Here is a 16,067-nt window from a genome sequence, read left to right on the forward strand (position 1 = left end):
GAACTAAGCTGTATGTACTTCTTTATTTTTTTCTGCTTCATTTACTGAGCTCGCAGAAAGCATACTAAAAAGCTCTTCCCTTTTTATTCGAAAGCTAAAAAGAGAGCGTTTGAAAATGGCATAAGCAGCAATGCCCTATGTCTGGAAGCAATGTTCCGACCCAGTCGGTATCCTGCTTTCTGTGAAGTCTCGTCATATTTGCGGCATAATATGGGTTGACTTTGCTGCTGTCTCACTTCGTGCTTATGTGAGATTTTGAGAAGACGAAGCACCGGAATTTAGGAATTATGATGTATGAACACATGAACATAGAATTTTTCAGCACATTTTTCAATCTGTTAGTTTAACACAGCATCCTACGGGATGCAATTTACTTATGATGACAGCTTTAATTTTCAATGAGACATGAGAAGCGACTATTCACTTGTCCATGAACTAAAAATTTGCTTGGTACATTTTTATGCTCTATATATAACTGCAGTTATGGAACGAGGCATCTCTATATTTAGGCAAAACGCATTTCAACTTCCTTTGAACTATGTTGAAAAGAAACCTTAGATAATAATACCGACCCCTTTTTGTAGTACTGAAACTACGATACTGAGGAGGTCAGTACCTATAGAAACCGGTACCGGTACTTGAGTATTTTTGTTGTGGTTTTTGAACAGCAAAGTTTAGCATATAGAATGTTTAGAAACGTTTTTATAACAAAACTTTCCTGTTGACTGGAAATTTTGTTTGGGGTCTTGAGTTCAGTACTAGGCTAGGCTAAGGAGGACCCCGCAAAATTTCATATATGTACAGACTCAAACTGGGATAGATTTAGTATCACGATGTCTTGTCTTGCCAAACCCTTTGGATAATGATCTCTGCCCATGAAGGACGGTTGATGGATGATATATTCCCTCCCTTTTTATTTTCTCAAAATATACTAAAAGAACCGTCATTGTAAATCAAGCGTTCAACGTGGTTTGTGTCATGCAAGATATATTCTCTTCTCTTTCGGTATGAATCCGATGAGCTTTTCGGCTTCAGCATCTGACTCACCCATCCCACCGCTTGACACATCCTCTGGATAAAGTTATCCGGAGCTGTGTCCCGACTGCAAACGTCTAGCATTGCTCTTCTTTCGACGTCGAAGCGAGGACATACGAACAGTATGTGCTCTGCAGTTTCGTCAACACCTGGGCAGTCAGGGCAGACGGGGACCTCCGCGTGCCCAAACCTGATGTGGTACTGTCTGAAACAGCCATGGCCTGACAGGAATTGTGTCAGATGGAAGTGAACTTCCACATGGGGTCGTCTATGATGACCCAAAGAATCTTCAGACTCCGCTTTGAAGTGATCGCGACGTCTCCCACGTGAACAACTGCATGTTGTGCCGACTTACGGTTATTGACGATAACCACCTCCGTCTTATGTTGAGCTCAAGGCCTCTCGCACTCATCCAGTCCGCCACAGTGCTGATCGCGTGTGCTGCGGTTAGTTCTACTTCGGGAATTGACTCTCCGTAGACCTCTAGGGTTACATCGTCAGCAAATCCGACGATCTTCACACCAGGAGGGAGCTTTAGCTTCAGAACCACGTCATACATCAGGTTCCATAGTACCGGGCCAAGGATTGACCCTTACGGTACTCCTGCGGTAATTGGAACACTTTTATGACCGCCATCGGTCTCGTATAGCAGCACGCGGTAATGGAAGTAGCTTTCCAAGATCCGGTACAGTCCCACCGGCAGGCTAAGCCGGCGTAACGAGAGCGCGATGGCATCCCAGCTTGCGCTATTGAATGCGTTCTTCACGTCCAGTGTCACCAACGCGCAGCATCGAATTCCTCGCCTTTTCCGTTGGATCGCACTAAGTTGATAGCGTCCACCGTGGACTTACCCTCCCGAAAACCAAACTGGTTGCTCGACAGGCCATCCGTACCCTCTGCGTACGGGGTGAGCCTGTTGAGGATGATCCTTTCGAGCAGTTTACTCGATGTGTCGATCAGGCAAATTGGTCTGTACGCCGATGGGTCGCACGACGGCTTCCCGGCCTTCGGCAGCAGTACCAGCTTCTGCCTTTTGCATCTATCAGGGAAACCAGACATCCCTGCATAGCTAGCCTGAACATGTTCGGGTTCGCTATGATCGCTGCCTTGAGTGCACTGTTTGGGACTCCATCAGGCCCTGGAGCTTTGTTCATCGCAAGGGAATTAGCCACTGCGAGTAACTCTTCGTTCGTCACCGGAGTCACCATTTCGGCCACACTCCCAGCGCCTTGCAACGCAGGATGCCAGAAACTTGTGGCTCGGGACGGGAAGACTACTTCGATAATCCTCGCCAACCGATCCGGTGACCTTTTGGGGGGTGAAGTGCCCCCTTTGGTCTTGGCCATAACGATCCTATAGGCGTCACCCAACGGATTCGCGTTGGCACCCTCGCACAGGTTGTCGAAGCACGCTCTCTTGCTACTCTTAATGGCCTTATTAAGGGCCAGTCTCGCAGCTCGGGTTGTCGTGCGGACTCGTTGCGTCCTACGTCTAGCCTTGAGGCAGGCTGATCGTAGGGCTGCTATTTCGGCACTCCACAAGTATGCCGGGCGTCTGCCATTTCTTGGCAGGGCTTTCCTTGGCATAGTAGCGTCGCACGTGCGTGATAGGACAGCTACCAGCGCATCTCACTTAGACTGTCGATGTTGGCGACCAGTCCCAGGGCCGCGGTGAAAACTGCGCTGTCGAAGTGATTGGATTTCCACCCACGGACCTGACAGGGATCACCCTTCCTACGAAATGTGCTAATGGTTCCGTCATTGACAAGCACTGCGTCGAGTTTAGCCTGTCCATCATCTAGTTGAATTGTTCTATTGGCCACCTTGGTGGGGCATAGCAGCTACAATAGAACACACAATTGATCTTGGCTATCGCGACACCCTCTGCAGAGGAGTGTACAACCTCTTGAACCGGTTACCTTCCCGTTGTGCAGATTGCCGCCGACCTAGACCCGTCCGCCACCCAGTTGCCATTGTCGCCAGGGACGTTGTACTGGTCGGGCAGGAGAGCGACATCGGTCCTCGACTCCGAGACCGACTGCTAGAGCAGTTGCTGGGCAGATGCATTGTGTTTCAGGTGCAGCTGTGTTACTTGCACGGCTTTTTCCCATCGGCATCTCCGAAGGGACACCCAGGCCCGCGCATTGCATGGTTCCGGACCTGCTTCTTACTGGCGCAGATGAGGCACTTAGGTGCCTTGTCGCATTCCTGCGCCTTGTGTCCCTCCTCACCACAGCGACGGCACATCTTGCTTCAGTCTGACAAGTCATAAGACTTGTGCCCGGACTCAAGGCACTGGTAGCACTTGTCCACTGAAAGTGGCTGGAGCACGCTTACTGGGCATACTGACCAGCCGATCTTCAGCTTCCCTTTCTCAGTGACTTTTTTGGCATTTGCCACCGGTAGTCTGAGATAGGCTACCTGCGTACCAAAGTGTCCCCCTCTTAGACGCTCTACCTCTGTGCACATAACATACGGACCGCTCAACCTCTGTGCACATAACATATGTGTAACTCGGGTAGCAAAAGTTGTACCCTTATAACACTTTTTATTTGTAATACGGAACATCGAAACGTCAGAAGATAGTATAACAGTATCCAGCTTTCCACGATCGGTAATGGCGGCTTGTCGGTGTGTAAAAATCAATCGGTCACTGTACTGTTTGACACTAGCTGGAGGAAAGCCCACTGGCGTTCCTGGGTGAGGGGAAGGGAAAAAAAGGCCTTTCGCCAGTGAGTTTTCCTCCAGCTAGTGTCAAAAAGAACAGTGACCGATTGATTTTTACACACCGAGAAGCCGCCATTACCGAGCGTGGAAAGCTGGATTTGATTTATCAAGGGGTCACGCGACTTATATTGTATAGGGGGAATGACGGCTTTGGCAGGTTTTGTTCTATTATTGGCAGGGGTTTTTTTTTATGACTGACTAGGCTCAAGTTTGGCCTAAACATTCTTTGCATATCAAAGAATATTGTGGCCAAATTTCATTAAATTTGGTTGACAAAAACCCCCCTGCCAATAATAGAACAAAACCTGCCAAAGCCGTCTTTCCCCCTATCTTAATACGATTCGCGTTGGAATTATACAAAAGATTTTCTTTTTGCCTTTTTTGGCAAACAATATTAAAGTAGAAAAGAAAGGAGTTGAAGGTATGTAACTGATGTAATAATGTATTGATATTGATTCGACAAACTCGAACAAAATGCATTCTTACGCCGCGCTCGGGCTGTTAACCAGTAAACGATGAATTTGTTTGGTGTTTGGTTGAAATATTATGTTTTTATTCGAAAAGCATATCAAATGCTCATTCATTGTCATAAGCATATTTATTAACCGCATTTCTCAAACATTTCCCATGTGTGGCGTCTCTTCCAGTGGTGTGGCATTGCACCCGAATTTGACTTTTTTTTTTCTAACATGTATGTAACCGACTTTTTGTCTTTCAAAAGTTGTCTACACTATGTTTCCTCAAACTATCAATAACAACAAGTAGATTAGTCATTTATCGGATTATTTTGAAGAAATATCTATTTTTAAAAAGGTGATGCCTCACCAAGATTTACTCTCAGTTAAATGTTCAATGCACAGTGTTGGTGTTTTCTGTTTCCTTTTTACATGTCGTTGGAATTGCTCTACTTTTGGTAAAGAATATTCGGAATACTATCAACCCAAAAGCAATGTTCTAATAATGAAAAAAATGCCATGAAAAAAGATAACATTAATATCGTACATCGTAATAACCTATTCAGATTTCGTGCTTCATGGCATGATGAAGATTATCTTGATTTCAATGTTGAATCATCACATTTTAATTTTATATGATATCCAAATTGGAAACACCTCACAGTTGCGATGCTCTCCTGAATTATTATAGGCGAGCTTGCTTTTATACAATTGATAATTTAAAATGTTGCTTCTAATCTATCTATTTTATGATTGTTGCGCATCGTAGACAAACATTGATGTATCCCTTGTCATCCTTTCGAAAAAATCGAAGACTGCGTATATAAAGATTCGTTCCCAATGTAGAACAGTTCTAAGGAATATACTTTTCAACACATGCTGAATAAAATCTACATTTTTACCATGCTGACTCAAAAATATTATATCAATTTCAGAGGAATTTTATTTTCCTATGATAAATAAGCTTAATATGGATAAAAGACGAACATTCCATCAAAAGTCGCCAGAATATAGAAGTTTACTCTACAAATAAATCAAATTAGATTTCATTAAATATAAAATGGTTAGTAACAGCATAGGAGAGACCTTCTTATAGATGCAATCCGTCATTTTTAAAAACAATGTAAAAAATTGATAGAAAAATAAATATCATTATACTTCGGCTACAGATCTTGCTCTTTGTAGTCTTGAAAAAAGTGTTATAATTTTCTGATCATATGGTATTTGTTTACACTTGAAAATGACAGAACGATGTTCCCGTTCCCAATTATAACAGTTTTGGCTCATCAAAAGGGGGTCAACTTTTGGATTGGATTTTGTTCGAAGATCCACTTATGTTATGTGCTCTGTGCCGCACTGCTTTTTGACGGCAGAGACGAGGTCTTCAGCGGTCGTGACCTCGTCCAGTTGCTTACACTGGTCACTTCCGCACCCAACGACCTAACCTGAGCGCCGTCACCCAAGACCTTATGGGCCAGCTTTTTGTATGCTACCCCGCTGGATTGCACGCCACGCTTCAGAACCAAGCTCATTTCGCCGTTCATGGTACGCCTGACGCTGCGCACATCCTGACCCAGGGCTGATAGGCTATCGGCCGCTCGCAGCGATTTGAGGACATCGGCGTACTTGTCCTTGTCGGTTTTCACCAGCAAGGCCTCGCCTCTGTCTCTCACCTTCTTTGCAGATCTAGGGTGTTCGACTTCCGCACCCTACTGACCAGCAGCCAAGGATTTGCATCCCCTTGGGCGGATACCAATGGCTGGCTGGGGCCAGCTTGTGGCTCAGCAACTTGAGCCTGTTTGGTGCCTTTCACCTTCTTGGGCACACGCCCTTCAAGCTCCAGTGCACCATCCAGACGACGTTTTGCCTTTATGGTAGCGCGTCTGGGTCTCTTCGAGTTGGGCGTTTTCTTGCCCTCGCTGGCCGTAAGGGCGTAGTCGGTCGCCTCTTTGGCCGTAGTAACACCGCTAGGGGAGGAGAGGGCCTTAGTCTGGATACTTTTGGCGAACAGCTTGCCGAAGCACCAACAGGCTCTGTTTAACCCGTTTCGGCCCGGGTTACGATTTCAAATTGTAAAATCCACCGTTCTCTTGTTTTTCGACCGATTTGCATGAAATTTGGAGGAAAGATGCATTAAACCCTATATTTTTGTGTAGATGTATTGATTTGGTGATTGGGTTCTGGAGTACGGTTTTATCGAGGGGGTCCCCTGGGTCAAATGGGGTCAAAAATAGGTCAACTTCCTTTTAATTGTAGATAACTAGTAGTAAATGCTCTCAATAATGATGCAATCGTTTTTATTCATCATTTTGCAATAGTGGGAATAGAAACTGCACGTTTGTACCTCAAAAATCCGGTTACAGGTGTTCCGGAAACCTGGTTCTCCCAGGGAAGTGGTCACTTTTTGAGATGTTCTGAATCCCAGCTTGCGACACACCAAACTTCATGATTTTGTAACACAAATATAATAGAAGACATTCGCAGAGCATCTGAGCACATAAGCCACTTCCGGAGGTTCCCTGGGAACCTGGTGCCCTCAGGGAAGTGGTCACTTTTTGATTGATTCTGAAACCCAGCTTGCGACATATCAAACTTCATGATTTTGCAACGCAAACACAATAGGAAAGATTTGCAGAACATCTGACCACATTGGCCACTTCCGGAAGTTCCCTGGGCACCTGATGCCCTCAGGGAAGTGGTCACTTTCTGATTGATTCCTAAACCCAGCTTGCGACACCTCGAACTTCATGATTTAGCAACGCAAATAAAATAGAAGACATTTGCAGAACATCTGACCACATTGGCCACTTCCGGAGGTTCCCTGGGAAACTGATGCCCCAAGAGAAGTGCCCCAATCAAACTCCATGATTTTGCCACACAAATACAATAAAAAACATTTGCAGAGCATATGTGTACATTCACCACTTCCGGAGGGTCCCTGGGAACCTGAAGCCCTCAGGGAAGTGGTCACTTTTTTGATTGATTCTGAAACCCAGCTTGCGACACATCAAACATCATGATTTCGCAACACAAATACAATAGGAGGCATTTGCAGAGCATCTGTGCACATTCGCTACTTCCGGAGGTTCCCTGGGAACCTAGTTCCCTTAGGGAAGTGGTCACTTTGTAAGTGGTTTCGAAACCCAGCTTGCGACACATCGACACACATCATGATTTTGCAACGCAAATACAATTGAAGACATTTACACAACATCTGACCACATTGACTACTTCCGGAGGTTCCCTGGGAACCTGATGCCCCAAGGGAAGTGGTCACTTTTTGATTGATTCTGAAATCCAGCTTGTGACACGTCGAACTTCATGATTTTGCATCGCAAATACCATAGGAGACATTTTAAAAACTTATGAGCGCATTGGCAACATCCGGAGGGTCGCCCAGGGAAGGGGTAATTTTGTAAGTGACGCTGAAACCCAGCTTGCGACACATCGAACTCAATGATTTTGCAACGCAAATGCAATAGTAGACATTTGCAGAATAGCTGGGCACATCGGCCACTTCCGGGGGTTCCGTGGGAACCTTATGACCCCAAGAAGTGGCCGTCTGATTGATTGGCTTGCGACACATCAAACTGAAAGATTTTGTTTTCTCCAAATAATCTACTGTGTGTTTCGGAGCATTCTTTTCTGCACCGAACTGGGAATCTTATCCAGCTTTGTTCAACATGGTCTTGCTTTTTAGCCGCGCATCTCATCGCACGGCTAAGGAAGGCCCCAAAATATCATATAGCATATTTACCCTTAAAAATTAATGGCCAATGTATCTAGATGCTGCGGAAGTATCTTTCATTGAATCTGTGTTACAAAACCATGATATTTGATGTATTGCTAGATAGCTTTCAAAACCACCTAACAATGACGAGGTTTTCAGCGAATGACCCCAATGTCCCAGATGCTCTGCAAATGTGCAAATGCCTTCAACTTCTTTATGTTACAAAATTATCAAGTTGGATGTGTCGCAAGCTGGGTTTCATAACCACCTAAGGTTGTGAAATGCAGTATGTTTACAGGAAACCTCCGCAATAGGTCATTGTGCCCAGATACTCTGCCAATGTCTTCTATTGTATTTGTATTGCAAAATCAGAAAATTTGATGTGTTGTGAACTGGGTTTCAGAAACATTCAAAAAGCGACCACTTCCCTGAGAGCTACAGCTTTCCAGGGAACCTCCAGAAGTGGCCAATGTGCCCAGATGCTCTGTAAATGGCTCTAATGTCTATAAATGTCTATTTGTGATGAAAAGAGCTGAAGTTTGATGTGTCACAAGCTGTCACTCAAAAAGTGAGAACTTTCCTTGGGGTATCATGTTCTCAGAGAACCTTCGGAAGTGGACAATGTGCCCAGATGCTGAGCAAATGTCTTCCATTGTATTTGTGTTGCAAAATCATGAAGTTTGATGTGTCGCAAGCTGGGTTTCAGAACCACTCAAAAAGTGACCACTTCCCTTGGGGCATCAGGCGCCGATGGGACCTCCGGGAATGGCCCGGGGGACCTGGTGTCCAGCAAATGTCTTCTATTGTGCTTGCGTTGCAAAACCATGGAGTTCGATGTGTCAAAGCTGGGTTTCGAAACCACTTACAAAGTGACCACTTCCCTGAGGGCACCAGGTTCCCAGGAACCTCCGGAAGTGGCTTATGTGCTCAGATGCTCTGCAGAATGTCTTCTATTATATTTGTGTTGCAAAAATCATGAAGTTTGATGTGTCGCAAGCTGGGATTCCAAACATCTCAAAGTGACCACTTCCTGGGGAACCAGGTTTCCGGAACATCTGTAACCGGATATTTGTGGTCCAAACGTGCAGTTTCTATTCCCGCTATTGCCAAATGATGAATAAAAACGATTGCATCATGATTGAGAGCATTTACTACTAGTTATCTACAATTAAAAGGAAGTTGACCTATTTTTGACCCCATTTGACCCAGGGGACCCCCTCGATAAAACCGTAGCCAAGGACCCAATCACCAAATCAATACACCTACACAAAAATATAGGGTTTAATGCATCTTTCCTCCAAATTTCATGCAAATTGGTCGAAAACAAGAGAACGGTGGATTTTACAATTTAAAATCGTAGCCCGGGCCGAAACGGGTTAAGCTGCTTGTTGGTATTCTGCTTACCGTTTATGAGCTCGATGATGTCATCGAATTTCTCGGCCACCGCCCGTACCTCAGGTAGTGGCTCATCGGGCGTGCAGACAGGGCTACTCCCTACCACAACTAGAGAGTCTTCGGTACTGCCAGTTGCAGTAACCACCACTCCGTTCTCCCCCTCTCTAATAGGGAACCTCGCTAGATCCCCTTTGGCCGCAAGGAGTCCACCACCTCCATCTCTAACGATTTTTGACGTTCAAGACTCATTGCTATATGGGTCCCCCTTGCGGCTGCCGCCGAATCCTGCTGGAATAGTCGCCTTTAGTGATCCCATGGTTATCTATGCCTGACTTGCGGCAAGCAGGGAGGCCATGGGAGGGTTGACAGTTGCGTGTTCAGAGCCAGATCAGCGCAAGTCAGGAAAGGGCATCTGAGCCTACTCCCACCCAATAGGCAAAACTGGATGGCAGGATTGGGCAGCGTGCTACAAAGCCCACCACGGTTTTATGGGACGGAAGACAGCCTAGCCATTGGTCCACTCGTCATTTCGAGTCGGTGGCACCCGGCCCTACTAAGAGAGTAGAATGTCAGACTGCCAGCCCTCGCTTCACAATATTGCAATATACCATACACAAAGCCTTGACGTGCCTGCCAGAACCATTATTGAGACCTTACTGACGTCAGCCTTAATGCGCAACCGCGCTCCCTTGTAGCTCATTTAGCCAACTGGTCATGTCAACTAGTGTTGACCGACCATCGTTTCCAGTGGGCACCGCGCGGAGGCGAACTACACTGCCCACCACCACTGACTGTCTACCTTGGTGGAAGTGGATGCATGTGAAGACACCGATGATTTATGTGACCACAAATCCTTCACTCAAACACTTCATGGCTTTTGACGGTGGACAACGTCTTACCCGAAGGTACTAGGTGTCAAATCAGAACATAAAATTGAGGACCGTCACGAAATCATGTAAGATTTTGAACGTTATTAGAGCCTTTATCTTTTGATGGATTTTCTAGACTTACATATTAATCGAATCGGAAACTCTTCAGCAATTTGTCAATTTCATTGAAACTTTTGATTATTTACTATAAACTATTGAAAGATTTCAATCCTTGTCCTACCCAGTAAAAATATCAGAACCAACCAATCCCGTTCATGCATTCCCAACACGGACATCAGAATGATGTAAGTTACAGGCCTTGTGACCCACCGTTTCATTTTCTCTTGGCATGATTCACGCTCGCGCGTCATTTCTGTACGATGATCCACGGTGAATGGTCAGGGAGATCGGGAATGGAGAACGCACAGAACGATAGCGTTAGTAGCGGTCCTAGCATCGAAGGGGGTGGTTTCTGCATCTGTAGCGGTTAAACGGCAAACTATCGAGTGGGTATCGTCGAGGTCAGCGGCACTGCAATGAACTTTTCTTGCGAGGCTTGGGATCTGGTCAGGTCCTTGTTGCAGGTCCAATAGATTAGTTCTTTTCATAACCTCCATTTTATAAAAGGGAAGGTTGATTAGTGAAGAAATTTTGTTCCAAGTGCAAATTAAATGCTTTGTGACGCCAGAAGATTGCCGTCCGTAACAGAATCACGAACGCGCGTCGGAGGGAGATGCTACAAATATTCATTCGCATGGATGGCATCAGTGCCCAGTGGCAGCCAAGTGAAATTTTCCAAGATACTGATTTGGTTTTCTCAATGTTTGTCATTGGGAAGATGAATTATCGGTTCTAATGCGGTTAAGTGAGACTAAACACAATTTTATGGAAACGATGGGTTAGCCGAGACGAATTTTGGTCAAAGTACAAATGATTCGATGGTGTTGGCAGATAGTTTCCGTCGGCAGCAAAATCACAAACGCGCGTCGGAGAAGCCGCAAAAATGCATTTGCATGGATGGAAATAAAACCTGAAACAATTAACAGACTATCTACTGAAATTATAATTTTGGAAGTTCACTTTGATTGCTACTGCTGCCTTCCATGTGACTAATTTTCTGTTGGGGACGATTCAAATATAACGTCCACTACTTTTTGAGATTTTTAGACCCCCTCCTCCCTCCGTCATGCTTTTTTTGTATACCTAGTATATGCAGTGTCACAAAATCTTAGACCCCCTCCCCCCTAAAACCTGTGACATCATTGTTGAATGATCCCTTGCGTCTTTCTCTGAGGCGCGCTTGTGATTCTGCTACCGACGGAAACTATCTGCGATCACCAAGCTAATCATTTGTACTTAAATCAAAATTCGTCTCGCCTCAAATTATGGCTTAAGAGTTGCTTTCACTGAAGATGGTACTTCAGACACCACTGTTGCAGAAACATGCTCCACCGCGCTGCTACCACAGCCGCCATCGTAGCGAAATAGGCAAGACAATTTCATCCGAGGGCTGCTGATGCCGAAAACGACGACCGCAGGATCCACACTATCGGCAGGAATAAAATTCCCGACAGGAGCTCCGCCGTTGCCGATGGTGGGACCGCGGTCTGCTCTTCGCGGCATCTCGAATGAAATGGCTCGCGCGCGGAAAAACTGCTTTCTAGAAAACAATAAAGTTAACCCTGGAGCCACGCCCCTTTGGTGATTGTTACGGTTACACAATATTTGCCCTCATTCCGATCAACAATCAACAATGCGACGCCAGAAAGTTGCCGTCCGTAGCAGAATCACGAAGAAGATTATTATTTGGAATTATTATTGAAAATCATTCGGTTCTCTTAAGGATCACAATTTTGTGTAAGCAATGGTTTAGCCGAGACGAATTTTCAAGTGCAAATCATAATCGCCTGGTGACAGCAGAAAGTTTCCATCGGCAGCAGAATCACGAGCACGAATCAGAGAAAGAGACGCTGCAGAAAATTATTCCCGATAGCAGTTGTATCAGTCAAGGGAAATATCCCCTCAAGATTATAATTCTATTAGGTTGTAATTTTCCCTCCAGACTCCACAATCTACAACATGTTTGATCAAAATTTGTCTCAGATACTTACCATACTCATATTTCAACAGACAAAACAATAATACTTTAGTTAACACCATAATAAACTACAATGCGTATTGTGTTACAATAATATCTTTACGTTGTCCAACGTGTACCTTGCGGTCGTGTTTTGTACACAGCCCTTATGATTTTTTTTTAAAGGAAAACGGCCAATACCTTATATCGCAGCCATCAGTATTTCGAGGGAACTAGTTTTCACCAAGTGATTTTACAGCTTGTCTGTGAAGAAACGTTTATTATATGCACATCACTAACAAGATTTAAATGTAGCCATGAAGACGTTTAGCTGCAAGCTTCTCATTATCTTATTGTCCACTTTGCTGCCGTTCTGACTTCAAACACCGACTATATTACTGCTGTTCTGGTTAGGAATGACTACCGTTCTGGCTTGTTGCATGGTGAAAATTCACCGGTTTACAAGTCCTATCCCCTCAAGGAGTAATTCTCTTTTGAACAAAGTAAAATTCACTTTACATTCTAGCTAACTTGTGCAGGATTTATGAGCATGCATCCGTTGGGACGTGCTGCTTTCTAGATGGAAAATTGTATATATCGGTCAATCGGTTCCTGGCTCTTCGATGGCTTTGACGTTGCAGGAGCTAGTGTTAAAAATGATTACAATCATTATTGATGTGCAAACTTGGCGTGCTCCCCTTATCCCGTCCGAGAAGATTTCTTTTACTCATACCCCTTTACCACCGAGCTAAGATGGTTTCAAGCGGTTTCAACATTCTACATATTGTGAAACGGCGATTAGGCTCTTAATTTTGTAATTCCTTCAAATTATATTTACTCATCTATTTTATATGTCAGTTATATAGATTGAATTAATTTGACAACATTTTTTTGCCTTTATTATAGATAGCTGGCTATAAAGACCTAAGCTGGCTCATTTCTTACGACAAAACTCACCAAGCGGCTTTTCGACTGACTCGTGATATTTTGGTCGTAGAATGAAAAAGGAAATCATTCCCAATAAATTCAACCTCACATTTGTTGTAGCATATCCTTAGTTCTTTAATATCCAATATTATTTTTGATCAAATAATTCTCCTAAGCGAAAGCTTGGGCAAAAAAATGGGTAATTTTTTGTTGGCGTTTGTTGCGATTTGGTAGAACCCTAGCCATTTATTCATTCATTCGCGGGCTCTGAGCATCCCATTTTGATTGTATGCTTTGGTACTTCACATGGCTGCCAATAAATTGGAAGTTTTCTACCTTCTTTACTGCTTGCCCAGCTACCGTAAAGATGGAGGTGTTGTTTGTGTTGACATCCAACGAGTTGATCTTGCTGACGTTGATGATGTGACCCACTGTAGAGTTACTTTCATTTTGTATGAAAGTGATACTAGTTCATATATCTTAAACATGTCTAATGACTAAGCTTATGATCAGCTTATAGTTACTCATAAGAATTACTTCCCTTGTTATCCAACTGACACACGTGATGCCAAAAGGTTTGATCCTCAATACCCGGCAACCAATTAATAATCTTAAAAAGTTACCTTTTTAGCAAGACCTGTGCGGGTTACGCAACGCCAAAGAAAACCAGATGGCGTTATTCTGGGACCGTGTGCCGGGAGCATTACTCAGCCAACAGCCGCGGTCATTAAAGTTTTACCGCGCAAATAATGATTAAATTACTGGTCAACTACTTCCCAGAGCCCTTTGTTGCACCGGAGCCCAAGCGTTTTCAATTTAGGAAACTGCGCACGTGCTTCGCCACGCTCGACAATCTCTGATAAATTGTTGTGCGGCAGCGCGCTCTCCTGGATGGAACCCGTTGCCCGTGGGTGGATCGGGGTATAAACTAATTATGTGCTTCTTTGGACAACCTTTGGGTGAGGAGGCTGGCTGCCGACAATGTGATTAAGTTCATGGTGCGATTAGGCGCGGGGAAGAATGCGCCATGGAAACCCGTTTTGGATTCCCACCCTCTGGAGCACTACATGGTCGATTTAGGTTTCTCCTTCCTGGGAGCAGCAGTTGTTGCGAATGGGATAAGCTCGGCTTGTAGCGAAGGCACCAAATTTGGAGATGAACGTGTTTCGAGCGTTTTGTTCCACTTTATCTTTACAGCACTAAATATTGAATAGTGCAATAGCTTAGATGAAGTTTTATAGATTGTTTGTGTGTAGCACGGAGCCCCCGAATAAGCACACTAACGACGACGACAACGGAACGGGCGAAAGGCGGCACTCGTGCTTGAACTACCTAATTAGGTCAATAAGGGCGCTTCCTGGGGCTTGGCAGTGTAGCAATGTGCAGAACTTGCACAAGCAATTTGCTAGAGAAGGTAAAGTTTGACTTTTCGGAACCGTGACAACGCGGCGAAGAGCAGTTACTAATTGAAGACTGATTTCATGTTTGTTGTTCTAACAATGGAAGCACATATCCACGATTGCAGTGACGGGCAATTAAAACAAAGAGCTATTCTACGAAAACTGCGAATTGTTCAAATCAAAGTGTTTTAAATAATCGAATTCTTGATTTGGTCCTATCTAGAAATAAATGGAAGATTTTTCTAATATAATAACTGTATAATTTTAGGCTACTGTAGTATACTGGGATCTCCAATTAGCCTTGTGAACAGGCGTAGGATTGTCAATCCAGAAAAGGCGAGAGCATTTGATCCAACTAATATTCTACTTGGTCTATATATTTGTTTACTACCTTTATTTGAAGTAGAACTAACGTTTTCGTTTTATCACATTTCAGCACATTGGGGAAGTTTAACAATGTGCTGAACTTATGATTTTTAAATTTCCTTGTTCGACTATGATGTAATTCTTTAAAATGGCTGAGAACTTATAACAGAGATAAGAATTGATAAATGTAAGAATTGATAAATGAGAATTGAGAACCAAGAAGAGAGAAATAAAAAAATGAGTATTGCAAAGTGAGAAAAATGAATAAAAATAGAATAAGGGTTAATTATTAATCCTTTTTATATTTTTCTTCATGTTCAATCTTTTCTTTTCCTTTTTGTTCTTCATTCTTCCTTTTTCCTTACTTCTACTCCTTCTTTGTTCCTTCATATTTTTTCATTCTTCATTCTACTTTCTTCATTTATTCCTCCTCATTCCTCAATAACTCTTCTTTCTTCTCTTCTCTTTAATTTTTCTTTTTACTTATGCCCCTTCCTTTTCCATGCTTCCTTCTTTCTTCTTCCTTCCTTTCTTTTTTCCGTCTTCTCTTTTTTCTTTCTTCTTCCTTCGTCTTTCTGCTTTTTCCTGCTTTCTTCCTTCTTTCCTCTTCTTTCTTCCTTCTTCTTTCCTCCATATTTCTCCTTTCTTCTTTCTTTCTCAATCTTTCTTCTTCCTCATGCTCGTACCTCCTCCTTATTTCTTCTACTTTCTGATTTCTTCCATCTTCCATCTTCCATCGTACTTCCTCCTTCTTCCATGTTTCTTCTTCTCTTTTCCTCTCTCATTCTTTGTTCATCATCCTTCCTTCATCCTTCTTTCTACTTCTTACTTCATTTTTCCTTCTTCCATCTATCCTCTTCCATCTTCCTTCTGTCTTATTCCTTCTTTTTTCTTTTCTCTTTCTTCTCCCGTCTTCCTTCCTCCTGCTTCCATCTTTCTTTTTTTATCATTTCTTTTTTCTTCCTTCTTCCTTATCTCGTTTCCCTTCTTTCTTCTTCCTCCTTCTCCTTTCCTCCTGTTTCCATCTTTCTTCTTCGTTCCCCTATCTTTCTTCTTCCTTCCTCAATCTTTTTTTCTTTCTCATCCT

This window comes from Armigeres subalbatus, chromosome 3 (assembly GCF_024139115.2).
Source record: "Armigeres subalbatus isolate Guangzhou_Male chromosome 3, GZ_Asu_2, whole genome shotgun sequence".
NCBI classification, from domain to species: Eukaryota; Metazoa; Arthropoda; class Insecta; order Diptera; family Culicidae; genus Armigeres; species Armigeres subalbatus.